Source organism: Triticum urartu, chromosome 5A (genome assembly GCF_056163025.1).
Source record: "Triticum urartu cultivar PI428250 chromosome 5A, HENAU_Tu73, whole genome shotgun sequence".
Taxonomy (NCBI): Eukaryota; Viridiplantae; Streptophyta; class Magnoliopsida; order Poales; family Poaceae; genus Triticum; species Triticum urartu.
This window is the reverse complement of record NC_141877.1, coordinates 324,197,886-324,214,630: the sequence shown is the minus strand read 5'-3', so window position 1 is coordinate 324,214,630 and position 16,745 is coordinate 324,197,886.

Below are 16,745 nucleotides of genomic sequence, written 5' to 3'. Positions count from 1 at the left end.
ACATACAAAGTGCTCCTACTACTAGGCATGTGCAGTGGTTCATACGTCAGTACTACGCAATATTGTTGCTAGTGTAGTAAGATATGACGATAACAAATGATGTTGTGCGCATGTCAACTACTCCTATATGTAACATAGTACCGCTTTTTCGACTGTCCGATCGAGAATGAACGGTGAGATCAATGTTAACAAAACTAGGTCCACAGCGCACGGAGAGTACGGTGCTAAAGTACTCCACGAAACATGAACCATATGAAGCACGAATAGTGTTAGGCAGGGTGTATGAAGGGTGCACGGGATGGGAGCACAAGTTCCCTTCTCGACCCACTTTTGGGTGTTTGGTAGAGTGCATGAAGGGTGCATGAGTCCACACTAGTAGGTTGACAAAAATACATGAAGAGGAAACAACTATATTGAGATGAGAATGCAACCAAACACACCCACACGCTTTGTGCTACAGTGACTGATTTGCACCGTCTGAGTTTGATCCAACGGTCATGTTGCGCCGAAACATGGACATGCCCATGCAGAGGGCGCCTAAACACCACCGAAGTCCCTCTGCTTCTCGAGGCGCACGACGTTGGTGATGTAGGGTGCAACCGCCCGCAGAGCCTGCTCCCGGTCGACAGGAGCCAGCTCGTCAAAGATGACATCCAATGGCACGAATGGATTCCGGTGACAGAGCCCTAAAAGGATTCGCCCGGCAACGGCGACGGCAGCCTGCAACCCCTCCTTGTCCAGCTCAGCCCCCACCATCGTGCGGAGACGGCTCAGCTCCTCGGAGATATAGGTGAAGAAGGAGACCAGGTCATGAAGCCGCAGCTCGTTGAAGTCGACCGGGTGGTCGAACGGGTTTAGCCCGACGGCCGGCATCGTCGCGCTGGCATGACGGTAGGCATCACGCAGCCGCAACACGTGCGTGGCAACTTGGTTCACCAAGTGGCTGAGGCGATCCTGGACCTCGTCACGATCGGCCCGCTCGCGCTCCAACCGGCTCCCCTGATGGCCTATCGTATCTCCCGCTTTCTGTAGCAACGCCGTCAATGCCTCGAGCATCTTTGTGGTGGACGCCTGCCGCTTTTGAAGCTCCGTGAACTCCTGCATGGCACTCCTCTCCTCCTTGAGCTCACGGAGCTCCACATCCTTGGCCCTGAGCTCTGCATCCTTGGCATGGAGCTCCTGTGTCAGGAGCCTCACCTCGGACTCCGTGATCTGCTGCGCCGCCATGGCACCAGGTAGAAGCAATGGGGAGAGGAAGCAAAGGGGGTGAAACGGCTGAAAGGAAATGCAATCTACGGGAAGGCGGAGGTAGCGGGGAATCTTTTGGTTTTCACCATGGTAAAACACCAGTCGACGACTTCTCACATCAGGGAGCAGTGGGTACAGGCGGAGTCATCGTGAATAATTGCTACCGCGCTTGCTCCCGTCAATCAAAAAATTAAAAATCCTGCCGCGCCTGCTCCCATCAATCAAAAAATTAAAAATCCTGCCGCACCAAACACCAGAGCAACGCCGCGGTGGATATTTAAATTTACCTGCCGGCAAGTAGATAAAAAAGGGGTGAAAAAACAAATGTGGCGGCGGCCTAGCTAATCGGTCGAACTAGCCCAACTAGCTAGCCACCATGCTTCACTGATGTACTTGGCGGGAAAGGTGGTCTTTCGTGATTTGACGACCCTCATTTACTTGCTTCGGCGCTACAACCGAGGAGGACCCAGAAAACGCGCGGTAGGGCGTCCCACGTCAGGAAGAATATATGCGTGCACCACCCGGGAGGACCCCGAAACCGCGCGTAGGGTGTGCCACGTCTCGGCACGGAGGAAAAATGTGCGTGTAAAAATATACTGTATCAGACGTAGTACCTATGGTTCGACCTCGGGACCCAGCCAGTCGGTTGAAAACACCCCACTAGCCACACAGCTTCATCATGCAAACGTGGCACGGAGGATAGATGTGGTTAGCTCCGTATCGACCAGCCACAACGTCTCTTGTTCTAGGTGATTCTTCTATTTTCCAAGTTTTTTTTAGTTGTAATAACACCACGGCAAGCTAGCGCCGCTCTTCGTGTGTGCCCGTGCAAAGGTTAGACGATGGAGAGAAGAGAGATTGAGATCACAGACCTGGGACCCACCAGTAAGTGAGATAACGGTCATGCATGTGTTGACGAGGCACTCCCTCTACTCTACTCAACGCAAGTACTGTATAAAATCAAGTTATGGGACAAAGCCAACAATCGTTCGTTTTTTCAGGCTATCGACTTACGCTTTGTAGTCTAGGTTGCCAGTTCGAATCTCGTCTTTCAGATTTGTTAGTTTTAGGTCCAAATTAGATTAATGACAAGTGGGACCCCCGTGTGTTGTTTCGATATTTCAGTGTAGGATGGTTTTTTTGAACAAACACTTTGCGCGGTTAGACAAGTAACGGCACGAGTTACACGTTTTTTGCAAGTTTATGAACAAAAATGACAGCAGCATAGAATATCACATCCACCCTGCAGCTTAGATACTATGGTGATACGAGTTTTTACACTGTTGGAAGTGAGATCCAATGGCTTGGGAGTAGTCTTTGTAATTATGCGCAATTTCCAAACTCTCCAAAGCTTTTTTTCAAATAAAACATTTAGGCCTCGTGTGTGCCGCTGCATCTTCGATCCAACGGCTCCTTGGTGCTCATATTAGGTGCTCCCCGTAGCTTAATTACCCGCTACGGTGATTGGAGTAGTTGTGGGCCGAATGCTACAAAAATATAATCTAAATCGACCGGAATAAATGCCTACACAAATTAATCCAAGGTTGGAGTGCCCCTCGCAATGTAAATAGCTCCGGCTTTGCGAGGGATGGAGAGGTAGTAGCTTCAACGTGTGGAAGATACGGTGTGAGAAAGCGAGGTCAATCGAGAGACATATAGATAGAGAGACAAAGTGAGTGTGGTCCGACATTCATTGAACAAATATATATGCTCCGGAGAGATATTGTCCGATTGAGATTTTTGGCAAGGGTGAGGGCTGTAATATAGAGCTTGAGAGATGATCCAGTCACAGACGTGTAGATATATTTTGTGCGTGGGAGGAAGCAAGGTCAACCGATCACATAGGGTCGCCGTGCGATCGAAAGAGTGAGACGGGTTGGAGAGAGTGACCTAGATAGACGATGTGCGTGAGAGAGTATACAATGTGAATAGGTCGAATTGGGCTCAAACATGGTGATATATCGTTTTTGTCCGAGAAAGAGCGAGGTCAATCGAGACATACAGAGAGAGAGAGAGAGAGATTGAGTGAGCGTGGCCCACCATGAGGTCGAAAGAGTGGTGGCGGCTTGGATGGACTGACCTAGATAGACAATCTGCGTGAGAGAGTATAGAGTGTGTCGATCGAGGCCCGAACAGGGAGATATACCATTTGTGTGTGTGAAAGAAAACGAGGTTAAACGAGACTCAGATGAAGAGAGCGAGATTGAGCGAGTGTGGCCCGCCGTGCGGAAGAAAGAGTGAGACAGTCTCGAGGGAGTGACCTAGATATACAACGTGCGTGCGTGCGCATGCACGAGAGGTTGGGGGCTAGATAGGCAATGCATGTATTTAGCGCGAGAGGGTGAGAGGGAGAGGGGGGAGAGAGAGAGAGCTCAGCATGGGGTACAATGGCGGGTGTGTGAGGTAAATACATTTGGTAACAGAGTGGAAAAAGGGGTTGTGTAGTTGAGAGACTTAGAGATCGAAACATGGAGAGAAAGAATGAATGTGTGTTGGAAACCGATAGCTTCCTAAGGTGGTTAGGAGAGGAAGATTGACCGATACAGGAAGTATGTAGCGTTTTTGCGGGGGGGGGGGGCTAAAAACAACATTTGAATGTACATAGTACGAGACTTAATATCGATGTTTCAATTCGGTGTACATTGTAAGATTTGAGCCGAGGACCAGGCATATGGGTAATTATTTCGAATTCGTGCCATACTAAGTTTCGAAAAGTTGACATTGACTCAGTTTGTTGTGCTATTTTGTAGGTCATATGTTTGAATCCATCCAAAAGTTTTCTCACTACCATGGTGTTCATCATATACATATGAATTTATATTAAAAAAGTAGCGTGGATACAGTGAAATGCGAAATCCACGTTAGAATTGGAGATCGCTACGTGACACACACTCTAATTCAAATAACTAACTACGTGAAACACACTCTAATTCAAATAACTAATTATGTGACACACACTCTAATCCACATTAGCGTGGGTACCGTTTCGATTTTTTTTCAAATAACTCCTCATTAATTAATTTATAGAACTCCCTCTGTTCACTTTTATAAGACCTTGAAGACATTTCAGACAATGTGCAAAACAGTTCATTTTAAGTTGTCTGAAACGACTTACAAAAGTGAACGGATGGAGTATCTCGTTTCGAATGACTAATTATTGCAAGGAAAACACGGGCATGGTAATACATACAGATTTGTTTGCAAATGAAAGAAGATTCGTTTGCATTCTCAAATGTAGGCGCACCAGGCAAACCAGGGTCGTGTCGGGGTGGATGCTGCTTCGGTGCCTTAAAGGCAACTGCCTTTGGTTCACTAACATGTGGGCCAGCCACCTGTTGGGCCCATATGTCATGGAAACAAAGGCAGGTGCCTTAAGGCACCGAAGCATAGTCCTGTCGGGGTGGTCGCGTGTGTCGGACAGACGCGTAGCACCCAGCCACCCACCCCCCTCCCCCCCAAAAAAGGACGACGACAATATAAGTTCGCGCTTCCATGTTTCGGATTGAAATATCTGGCGGCCCCAATTCCAGCCCTGCAAAATCTCTCTTCTCCACCGTCCCCTTCCGTGCCCAGATTGCTCAAATCCCTAACTCGGCGCCAACCCTCGAATCGCCCCTCGTCTCGTCTCTTTCCCTAGCATTCCCCACCTCTGTGCCGGGCGACGACGACGACGACGACGGTCGCGCTTCACCACCGCACCGAAGCTATCTCATCTATGCCCTCGTCCACCGCACCGGGTGGTCCACCGACAACGTCGGCCGCCGCAACCAACGTGCCTCACAGACACCGAGTTCTGCCACATCAGGTGCGCTTCACCGACGCCGTCTCCCAGCTCACCGGGGCTACTTCACCGAGCACATCGTCGCACCTCCGCCCCCCGAGACCGTTGGGGCTTCACCAACGGTCTCGTCCACCGCATCGTAGCGCTCCGCTGCCACTCAAGATCTGCATCCGTGCGCGGCCAGCCAACGCCAGCGCATCACCCTCAACGGCTCTGAAGTGACCCGCACTCTAGCTAGGCGAGCATGCCCAAACGCCGGCCCGAACTAGGTATCCACACATCACTCCCTTGTGCACTGTTCCGACGATGTTTGGATATCCTTTCACTGCTCGCTTAGCTTACACGCCTATGCAACTCTGACCTTAACTCTTATTTCTTCTGGAGATATCATCTGGAACAAGAAAATCCATATTTTAGCGAAGCATGACGGCGCTACGGGATCTGGTACACATCCTGCACACCCGTATAACCTTGTAAGTATATGTCCTCCGGTACAACATCAAGGTCGATTCCTCTTATTTGATCAACCATTCGTCATGTCAAAAATGCAGAGGGGGATGCAAGGAGCACAAGGCCTGCACATCCAAGCAAGTGGTAACATGGACTTGTACATGGAACATCCCAAGCGCAAGCAGAGCTGCAGTGAGCCTGTACAACGAGCTAGCGTAAGTCCCTACATTTCATTTAATTCGTACTGGCATTCGTGTATGATTTGTGTGCAGTGGTGATCCATGAATTCAAGTTACCAGGGGCGAACATTTAACTTAAAAAATACGAAGGCACTTGAACTCCGGAAATCAACATAACTTGAGAAATGTGCAGCTACATGCACTTTGAAAACCAGCTAATGATCCAAAGTAGTTCAGATTATAAACACTAAATGATGCAAGCACCAAAAAACACAAAATGCAACATGGTGTACAAGGACTACAAACATGGTCTGTACCTGCTTGAATTATTCATTCTCTGGCTGAAAATATCAAAGTGTAATTGCACGTATAACCAGTGCACAAAGTGCATATCAATATAGCTATCCTGCACAAATATGCCAATAGTTTCAAACAATAGATTAGAAAAGTATTTATGCTATGTTGTCATGATACGGGGACTTTCTGGTAGATGGCCTCGACGTTTCCTCAAGCTATGAAAATGCACTATAATTTGCTTGTCATCAATGCCTGCAAATCTCTGTCTCTCTCAACATAGTAGATCATCATTATACACTAAATCCTTCAATGAGCTTGCAAAATGCTTGCATTAGATCCCTCATTAGACACTATATGTTCATCACCATGAGCATGTAAAATGTTTGCATCAAATCCTTCATTAGCAGTCTGTTCATTAGACACTTTAGGCTCAAGAACAACATGAGCTTGTATGTTTGCACCGGAAACTTGATTAGATACATCAGATTCAGTCAGTTCAGTATTGATTGGGGGAGTTATAAAATAAGTAGAATTTGGTTTCATTTTCTCATAGATTCCCTACATACAAGAAGTTTTACAACACCGTCAGGTTTAACTATCGGCCAGAAATTGAAGAGTTGAATTAGATATAACCAGGGATGTGATGTACCTGCTCGTTGCGCATGCTACTCTCGCAAGCTGCGACTGTCCATTTGCGCAAGCTCGATGCCATGCCCGTGCTGCCGCCGCTGCCTCCCACGCAGGCTACACCCAGGGTTGGATCTTCATCTTCTTGTCCTTCCGTTCGCTTGAGGCCCGGCGACCGCCCTCCAACGAGGGTGCGAGGAAGTGCTATGTCGGTCTGTCCAGCGGCGGCTAGGTTAGGAGCGAACCAGAATGGAGGCTAGAGCGAATGAATTGGGATTTTTCCTGCTGTCGATCGATATGGGAGGCGCTCGTTTGGGCCGCGAGCCTGCTATAGGGCCTGCCTTGCACTTATGTTATTGGCCCATCCAAATTGAAACATTTTTATAATTTTTTACATTGCTTGCTCGTGTGTTGGGATGAACAAAACTAGCGTGGGCCAACCTGGACGACTCAAACTAGGTGCACACTTTCCAGCCACCTGAGGCGGGCGCCCGTACCAGCCCCTATGGTGGCGTCGCCCCTTTTTGCGTGTATGATTGGATAGTGAAAAATATTCCAGTGGCGCTTTTGATTTACCCACGGAATGGTTGAATTGCTTGTTTCTATGAACTGAGTTCGCCAATAATGTGAAGGATGCCAGTCTTTTCATCCTATTGTAGATTGCTTAGATCTCGATATGCCAAAAGTAATCGCATGAAATATAAAGTAAAAGCCAGTGTGATGTGTTTGGCTACAACTAGTCTGACTACACGTCCTCATATAACATATCAAGGATGCACCATCTTACCAGATTAACCATTCGACTTACCCATGCAGTGTGGGAAGAAAGAAGTATTGGGACTGCATATCCAAGCAATTGATGCCATGAACTCCTTCGTACAACCTTGTAAGTGAAAAAGAAGTTGCAGTGTGCCTGTACAAAGAACTAGCGTAAGTTTACTTACCTGCTTCTCGGAATTTTAGTTAGCCACTTATTGCAAAATTGTTCAATTACGTTGCTTGGCTTAATTTAGTTTCTACTGATTACATAATGGCACAGCCTGTTAATCATATTGTAGACTGCGCCTATCTATGTGTTTGATACTTACGGTTAAGAATTACCTGTTTGCCTTAACTTAAATATCTACTTGTTTGTTTAACTGCTTTGCTGCTGCAACAGCGGGTTACAATGATGTTAATAACTACTTTTTAGCATCCAATTGAAACTCTTTAATTCCTTGTTTGTTTAACTGGTTTGCTGTTATAAATCCCTGTTGAGATGTTTTGCTAACTTCAACTTTTCTGAATCCAATCAGAACTTTAATGGCAAAACAGGTTAGCCCAAGATCAAAGAGTGAGGTCCCCATGGACGTTGCATCATCCCACAGCAGTGGCACCGGCCCAATCGTGCATTATGAATTACCAACTGCTGATGCTCTAGAGGCTAAACTAGTGGTAGAAAGAGATTCGGCTTCTGCACTTAGAGATGAAGTTGACATGTTGAGGAAGCAAACAGCACGATCACAAGCAGTACTCAAGACAACCATTAAATATTTGGTGGATTTCAAAACGAAGCAAGCTGAGACTGACCAGATTGTTAAGGTCCTGAAGGAAAAAAGGAAATTAAATTCCTACTTGGTAAATCATAGGTGAAATGTTCTTTCCATAGTTGAATAACCTTTGTGTTGTCTGTTCATGTAATCAATCAAACCATTTGTTTTAGAGATCATGTAATAATTGTTTTTTGTTTTTTGTTTGTAATTTTATTTGAGCACAAGTCTGTATTAATTGATAAGACTCGGAGTCATTTCATTTGGATTACTGTGCCAGACCTACAAATATGCCAATCGGGCTGAATGTGCATTCAGCAATAGTAGTATAGATGGACCATAAGTGGCACGCATCGGAAAGGGCCAAGATGCTGGCTAAAAAAGGATGTTGTTGTAGCCAAAAAAAAGTACAGCGGGCTGGCTTATGTATGTTAGTTGATATTATTGATCCATATACTCTATAAGTGTTTATATGTCTATTAGTTCCGTACATTCTTGGTTGATTGACTCGGTATTTGAATCTTGATACATCGCTTGTGTACATATCTAAATGGGAGTACACGTTATGCTGCGTGTGACATTTGAGTTGGACATGAAGTGTTCCAAATATTCGAATTCACCTTAAACTGGATTCTAGTTTCTGAATTTGAGTTTCGGCATTTGTAAACCATATTCATATATGACAGTGGAATACATCTTTGTCGTCCTTTTGAAGATATATAAAAACACGTAGAATGATTTATAAAGATTCATATAGGAATACAAAATGGATTTGAATTTAGTTGCCAGGGTAAACGTGGATGCTTATTGTCCCAAAATTCGAAAGAAACAGCAAAATGTCCACTCCCACACCGGCTGCCCGAAGCCAAGTGTTTGGGAGATGGAAATTACTGCCTACCCATTACACGGACAATCCATCGGGCCGATTTCCACTGCTCTAAATAGGGGTAGGTTAGTAACTTCAATTAGACGTGACGCGAACGCCTCTGAGCCCATTCCGACATGGTGGGCATCAAACATGGGCGGCAAAACTCATTTGATTCAAGCTCGTCCGAAAGACCTCTGTTTCTCCCTCCATTCCCCATTCATACACGGTGGGCGGCAAAACACCCTCTCCTCGTCCGAAATAGATATAGGCTAATATTTTAAATAGGGGCAGATGTGTAACTTCCATCAGACGTGACACAACCGCCCTACCTGTCAGCCCCGTTCATACACCATGGGCGCCAACCGTGGGCGGCAAAACACCCTCTCCTTGCCCGAAATCGATGTAGGCTAATATTTTAAATAGGGGTAGATGTGTAACTTCCATCAGACGTGACACAACCGCCCTACCTGTCAGCCCCGTTCATACACCATGGGCGCCAACCGTGGGCGGCAAAAAACCCTCTCCTCGCCCGAAATAGTTACCGGCAAATATTTGGGAGATGCGAGATTACCGTCCTATCCCCAACCGATGAGACGTCCAAATTTGAAACGGGGGATAAGTTCGTAACTTTCCCATATTTCAGACAGGCGCGTCCCAAAAACATGGTTCCCCGTACCTCTCCCTCCATTTTCCCATTCATACACCATCCGCGCTAGAACACCCCATTCCCACACTAGCCTCCGTCCGCCACCCCATCCATCATCGCCGTCCTCCACCACATCCATCGCCATCGTCCTCCACCATGCCGGAGCTCTTACCAAGACCGCTTCGTCCACTGCTAGAGATGGACGCTTCTCATCCACGGCGACAGACCAATAGCCTTGCATCGCGTCCTCTCGCTTCATCGGCGCCGTCGTCCTCTTTGCAAGGGCCGCTCACACGACATTCTCTTCCACCGCAACGGGACTTATCCCCCGATGCACCCGTCTACCGTCGCAGATCTGCTTCAACGCCACTGACAGCCATCGCACCCCCGATGCCTACACGGCGCCACAAGAGAGGTGGTACTTCATATCTCCTCAACTTTTTGATCTCAACCAGAAAATAGATCTTAACTTGGTTACTCTACTTTCTTTTCAGCTCTTAGAATTTAGTTCTTAGTTCGAAGCAAACAAAGGATGCTAAATATCATTTCTCCAGTTTGCAGCTTCAAATCTGCCATGGCACAGCCATAATACGGTTTTAATTGATCATGCTTAGGGTTTAATTGATCATGTTGGTTCCGTGGTTGTTTCTTTAATAGAAATCAGAGGGGAAACCCTCTTTTGCTAAAATATATATGCTTAGAGTTTCCCCCTTTTATGATCACTATACGATCAGAATACATGCTTCGTGTCATAATAACACTGCTCCACCCATCAAGCTAAACAAGCTTAGTTGTTCAAATACGAATCTGATATTATTAAAACAGAGTTGTTTAATTGGTCAGCTAAATGTTCCTAAATTAGTTTCGAAAATGCATGTTCGCCGCTCGGGTGTGTATCTCTGTGTGTGGTCTGGTCAGCACGGTTAGCGAGGTGTGAAGGAAATATGCCCTAGAGGCAATAATAAAGTTATTATTTATTTCCTTATATCATGATAAATGTTTATTATTCATGCTAGAATTGTATTAACCGGAAACATAATACTTGTGTGAATACATAGATAAACAGAGTGTCACTAGTATGCCTCTACTTGACTAGCTCGTTGATCAAAGATGGTTATGTTTCCTAACCATAGACATGAGTTGTCATTTGATTAACGGGATCACATCATTAGTAGAATGATGTGATTGACTTGACCCATTCCGTTAGCTTAGCATTTGATCGTTTAGTTTGTTGCTATTGCTTTCTTCATAACTTATACATGTTCCTATGACTATGAGATTATGCAACTCCCGTTTATCGGAGGAACACTTTGTGTGATACCAAACGTCACAACGTAACTGGGTGATTATAAAGGTGCTCTACAGGTGTCTCCGAAGGTACTTGTTGGGTTGGCATATTTCGAGATTAGGATTTGTCACTCTGATTGTCGGAGAGGTATCTCTGGGCCCACTCGGTAATGCACATCACTTAAGCCTTGCAAGCATTGCAACTAATGAGTTAGTTGCGGAATGATGTTTTACAGAACAAGTAAAGAGACTTGCGCGTAACGAGATTGAACTAGGTATTGGAATACCGACGATCGAATCTCGGGCAAGTAACATACAAATGACAAAGGGAACAACGTATGTTGTTATGCGGTTTGACCGATAAAGATCTTCGTAGAATATGTAGGAACCAATATGAGCATCCAGGTTCCGCTATTGGTTATTGACCGGAGACGTGTCTCGGTCATGTCTACATAGTTCTCGAACCCGTAGGGTCGGCACGCTTAAAGTTCGGTGACGATCGTAATTACGGTTTTTTGTGTTTTGATGTACCGAAGGTTGTTCGGAGTCCCAGATGTGATCACAGACATGACGAGGAGTCTCGAAATGGTCCTACATGGGGGCCTACATGGGCCCTAAGGGAGAAGAGGAGGGCCGGCCAGGGCAGGCCGCGCGCCCCCTCCCCCCTAGTCCGAATAGGACAAGGAAGGGGGGGCGGCGCCCCCCTTTCCTCTTTCCCCCTTCCCCTTTCCTTCTCCAACAAGGCAAGAGGGGGGAGTCCTACTCCCGGTGGGAGTAGGACTCCTCCAGGCGCACCCCTAGGGGCCGGCCGCACCTTCCCCCTCCCTCCTTTATATACGGGGGCAAGGGGGCACCCCATGACACACAAGTTGATCTTCGTGATCATTCCTTAGCCGTGTGCGGTGCCCCCTTCCATCATATTCCACCTCAGTCATATCGTAGCGGTGCTTAGGTGAAGCCTTGCGTCGGTAGAACATCATCACCGTCATCATGCTGTCGTGCTGACGAAACTCTCCCTCAACACTCGGCTGGATCGGAGCTCGAGGGACGTCACCGAGTTGAACATGTGCAGAACTCGGAGGTGCCGTACATTCAATACTTGGATCAATCGGATCGGGAAGACGTACGACTACTTCCTCTACATTGTGTCAACGCTTCCGTTGCCGGTCTACGAGGGTACATAGAAAACACTCTCCCCTCTCATTGCTATGCATCGCCATGAACTTGCGTGTGCGTAGGAATTTTTTTGAAATTACTACGTTCCCCAATAGTGGCATCCGAGCCAGGTTTTATGCGTTGATGTTATATGCACGAGTAGAACACAAGTGAGTTGTGGGCGATATAAGTCATACTGCTTACTAGCATGTCATACTTTGGTTCGGCGGTATTGTTGGATGAAGCGGCCCGGACCGACATTACGCGTACGCTTACGTGAGACTGGTTCTACCGATGTGCTTTGCACACAGGTGGCTGGCGGGTGTCAGTTTCTCCAACTTTAGTTGAACCAAGTGTGGCTACGCCCGGTCCTTGCGAAGGTTAAAACAGCATCAACTTGACAAACTATCATTGTGGTTTTGATGCGTAGGTAAGAACGGTTATTGCTAAGCCCGTAGCAGCCACGTAAAACTTGCAAAAACAAAGTAGAGGACGTCTAACTTGTTTTTGCAGGGCATGTTGTGATGTGATATGGTCAAGACATGATGCTAAATTTTATTGTATGAGATGATCATGTTTTGTAACCGAGTTATCGGCAACTGGCAGGAGCCATATGGTTGTCGCTTTATTGTATGCAATGCAATCACCCTTTAATGCTTTACTTTATCACTAAGCGGTAGCGATAGTCGTAGAAGCATAAGATTGGCGAGACGACAACGATGCTACGATGGAGATCAAGGTGTCACGCCGGTGACGATGGTGATCATGACGGTGCTTCGGAGATGGAGATCACAAGCACAAGATGATGATGGCCATATCATATCACTTATATTGATTGCATGTGATGATTATCTTTTATGCATCTTATCTTGCTTTGATTGACGGTAGCATTATAAGATGATCTCTCACTAAATTTCAAGATAAAAGTGTTCTCCCTGAGTATGCACCGTTGCCAAAGTTCGTCGTGCCCAGACACCAAGTGATGATCGGGTGTGATAAGCTCTACGTCCATCTACAACGGGTGCAAGCCAGTTTTGCACACGCAGAATACTCAGGTTAAACTTGACGAGCCTAGCATATGCAGATATGGCCTTGGAACACTGAGACCGAAAGGTCGAGCATGAATAATATAGTAGATATGATCAACATATTGATGTTCACCATTGAAAGCTACTCCATTTCACGTGATGATCGGTTATGGTTTAGTTGATTTGGATCATGTGATCACTTAGAAGATTAGAGGGATGTATTTCTAAGTGGGAGTTCTTAAGTAATATGATTAATTGAACTTAAATTTATCATGAACTTAGTACCTGATAGTATCTTGCTTGTCTATGTTTGATTGTAGATAGATGGCCCGTGTTGTTGTTCCATTGAATTTTAATGCGTTCCTTGAGAAAGCAAAGAAAGATGATGGTAGCAATTACACGGACTGGGTCCGTAACTTGAGGATTATCCTCATTGCTGCACAGAAGAATTACGTCCTGGAAGCACCGCTGGGTGCCAGGCCTGCTGCTGGAGCAACACCAGATGTTATGAACGTCTGGCAGAGCAAAGCTTAAGACTACTCGATAGTTCAGTGTGCCATGCTTTACGGCTTAGAGTCGGGACTTCAACAACGTTTTGAACGTCATGGAGCATATGAGATGTTCCAGGAGTTGAAGTTAATATTTCAAGCAAATGCCCAGATTGAGAGATATGAAGTCTCCAATAAGATCTATAGCTGCAAGATGGAGGAGAATAGTTTTGTCAGTGAACATATACTCAAAATGTCTGGGTATCATAATCACTTGACTCAACTGGGAGTTAATCTTCCTGTTGATAGTGTCATTGACAGAGTTCTTCAGTCACTGCCACCAAGCTACAAGAGCTTCGTGATGAACTATAACATGCAAGGGATGGATAAGACGATTCCTGAGCTCTTCGCAATGCTAAAGGCTGCGGAGGTAGAAATCAAGAAGGAGCATCAAGTGTTGATGGTCAGGAAGACCGCCAGTTTCAAGAAAAAGGGCAAAGGGAAGAAGAAGGGGACTTCAAGAAGAACAGCAAGCAAGTTGCTACTCAGGAGAAGAAACCCAAATATGGACCTAAGCCTAAAACTGAGTGCTTCTACTGCAAGCAGGCTGAACACTGGAAGCAGAACTGCCCCAAGTATTTGGCGGATAAGAAGGATGGCAAGGTGAACAAAGGTATATGTGATATACATGTTATTGATGTGTACCTTACTAGAGCTCGCAGTAGCACCTGGGTATTTGATACTGGTTCTGTTGCTAATATTTGCAACTCGAAACAGGGACTGCGGATTAAGCAAACACTGGCAAAGCACGAGGTGACGATGCGCGTGGGAAATAGTTCCAAAGTCGATGTGATCGTAGTCGGCACGCTACCTCTACATCTACCTTCGGGATTAGTATTAGACCTAAATAATTGTTATTTGGTGCCAGCGTTGAGCATGAACATTATATCTGGATCTTGTTTGATGCGAGACGGTTATTCATTTAAATCAGAGAATAATGGTTGTTCTATTTATATGAGTAATATCTTTTATGGTCATGCACCCTTGAATAGTGGTCTATTTTTAATGAATCTCGATAGTAGTGATACACATATTCATAATGTTGAAACCAAAAGATGCAGAGTTGATAATGATAGTGCGACTTATTTGTGGCACTGCCGTTTAGGTCATATCGGTGTAAAGCGCATGAAGAAACTCCATACTGATGGACTTTTGGAATCACTTGGTACTTGCGAACCGTGCCTCATAGGCAAGATGACTAAAACGCCGTTCTCCGGTACTATGGAGAGAGCAACAGATTTGTTGGAAATCATACATACATATGTATGTGGTCCGATGAATATTGAGGCTCGTGATGGATATCGTTATTTTCTCACCTTCACAGATGATTTAAGCAGATATGGGTATATCTACTTAATGAAGCATAAGTCTGAAACATTTGAAAAGTTCAAAGAATTTCAGAGTGAAGTTGAAAATCATCATAACAAGAAAATAAAGTTTCTACGATCTGATCGTGGAGGAGAATATTTGAGTTACGAGTTTGGTATACATTTGAAACAATGCGGAATAGTTTCGCAACTCACGCCACCCGGAACACCACAGCGTAATGGTGTGTCCGAACGTCGTAATCGTACTTTACTAGATATGGTGCGATCTATGATGTCTCTTACTGATTCACCGCTATCATTTTGGGGTTATGCTTTAGAGACGGCTGCATTCATGTTAAATAGGGCACCATCGAAATCCGTTGAGACGACGCCTTATGAACTGTGGTTTGGCAAGAAACCAAAGTTGTCGTTTCTGAAAGTTTGGGGCTGCGATGCTTATGTGAAAAAGCTTCAACCTGATAAGCTCGAACCCAAATCGGAGAAATGTGTCTTCATAGGATACCCAAAGGAAACTGTTGGGTACACCTTCTATCACAGATCCGAAGGCAAGACATTCGTTGCTAAGAATGGATCCTTTCTAGAGAAGGAGTTTCTCTCAAAAGAAGTGAGTGGGAGGAAAGTAGAACTTGATGAGGTAACTGTACCTGCTCCCTTATTGGAAAGTAGTACATCACAGAAACCGGTTTCTGTGACACGTACACCAATTAGTGAGGAAGCTAATGATAATGATCATGAAACTTCAGATCAAGTTACTACCGAACCTCGTAGATCAACCAGAGTAAGATCCGCACCAAAGTGGTATGGTAATCCTGTTCTGGAAGTCATGCTACTAGATCATGATGAACCTACGAACTATGAAGAAGCAATGGTGAGCCCAGATTCCGCAAAATGGCTAGAAGCCATGAAATCTGAGATGGGATCCATGTATGAGAACAAAGTGTGAACTTTGGTTGACTTGCCCGTTGATCGGCAAGCAATTGAGAATAAATGGATCTTCAATAAGAAGACTGACGTTGACGGTAATGTTACTGTCTACAAAGCTCGACTTGTTGCGAAAGTTTTTCGACAAGTTCAAGGGATTGACTACGATGAGACCTTCTCACCCATCGCGATGCTTAAGTTTGTCCGAATCATGTTAGCGATTGTCGCATTTTATGATTATGAAATTTGGTAGATGGATGTCAAAACTGCATTCCTGAATGGATTTCCGGAAGAAGAGTTGTATATGATGCAACCGGAAGGTTTTGTCGATCCAAAGGGAGCTAACAAAGTGTGCAAGCTCCAGCGATCCATTTATGGACTGGTGCAAGCCTCTCGGAGTTGGAATAAACACTTTGATAGTGTGATCAAAGCATTTGGTTTTGTACAGACTTTTGGAGAAGCCTGTATTTACAAGAAACTGAGTGGGAGCTCTGTAGCATTTCTAATATTATATGTGGATGACATATTACTGATTGGAAATGATATAGAATTTCTGGATAGCATAAAGGGATACTTGAATAAGAGTTTTTCAATGAAAGACCTCAGTGAAGCTGCTTACATATTGGGCATTAAGATCTAAAGAGATAGATCAAGACGCTTAATTGGACTTTCACAAAGCACATACCTTGACAAAGTTTCGAAGAAGTTCAAAATGGATCAAGCAAAGAAAGGGTTCTTGCATGTGTTACAAGGTGTGAAGTTGAGTAAGACTCAATGTCCGACCACCGCAGAAGATAGATAAAAAATGAAAGATGTTCCCTATGCTTCAGCCATAGGCTCTATCATGTATGCA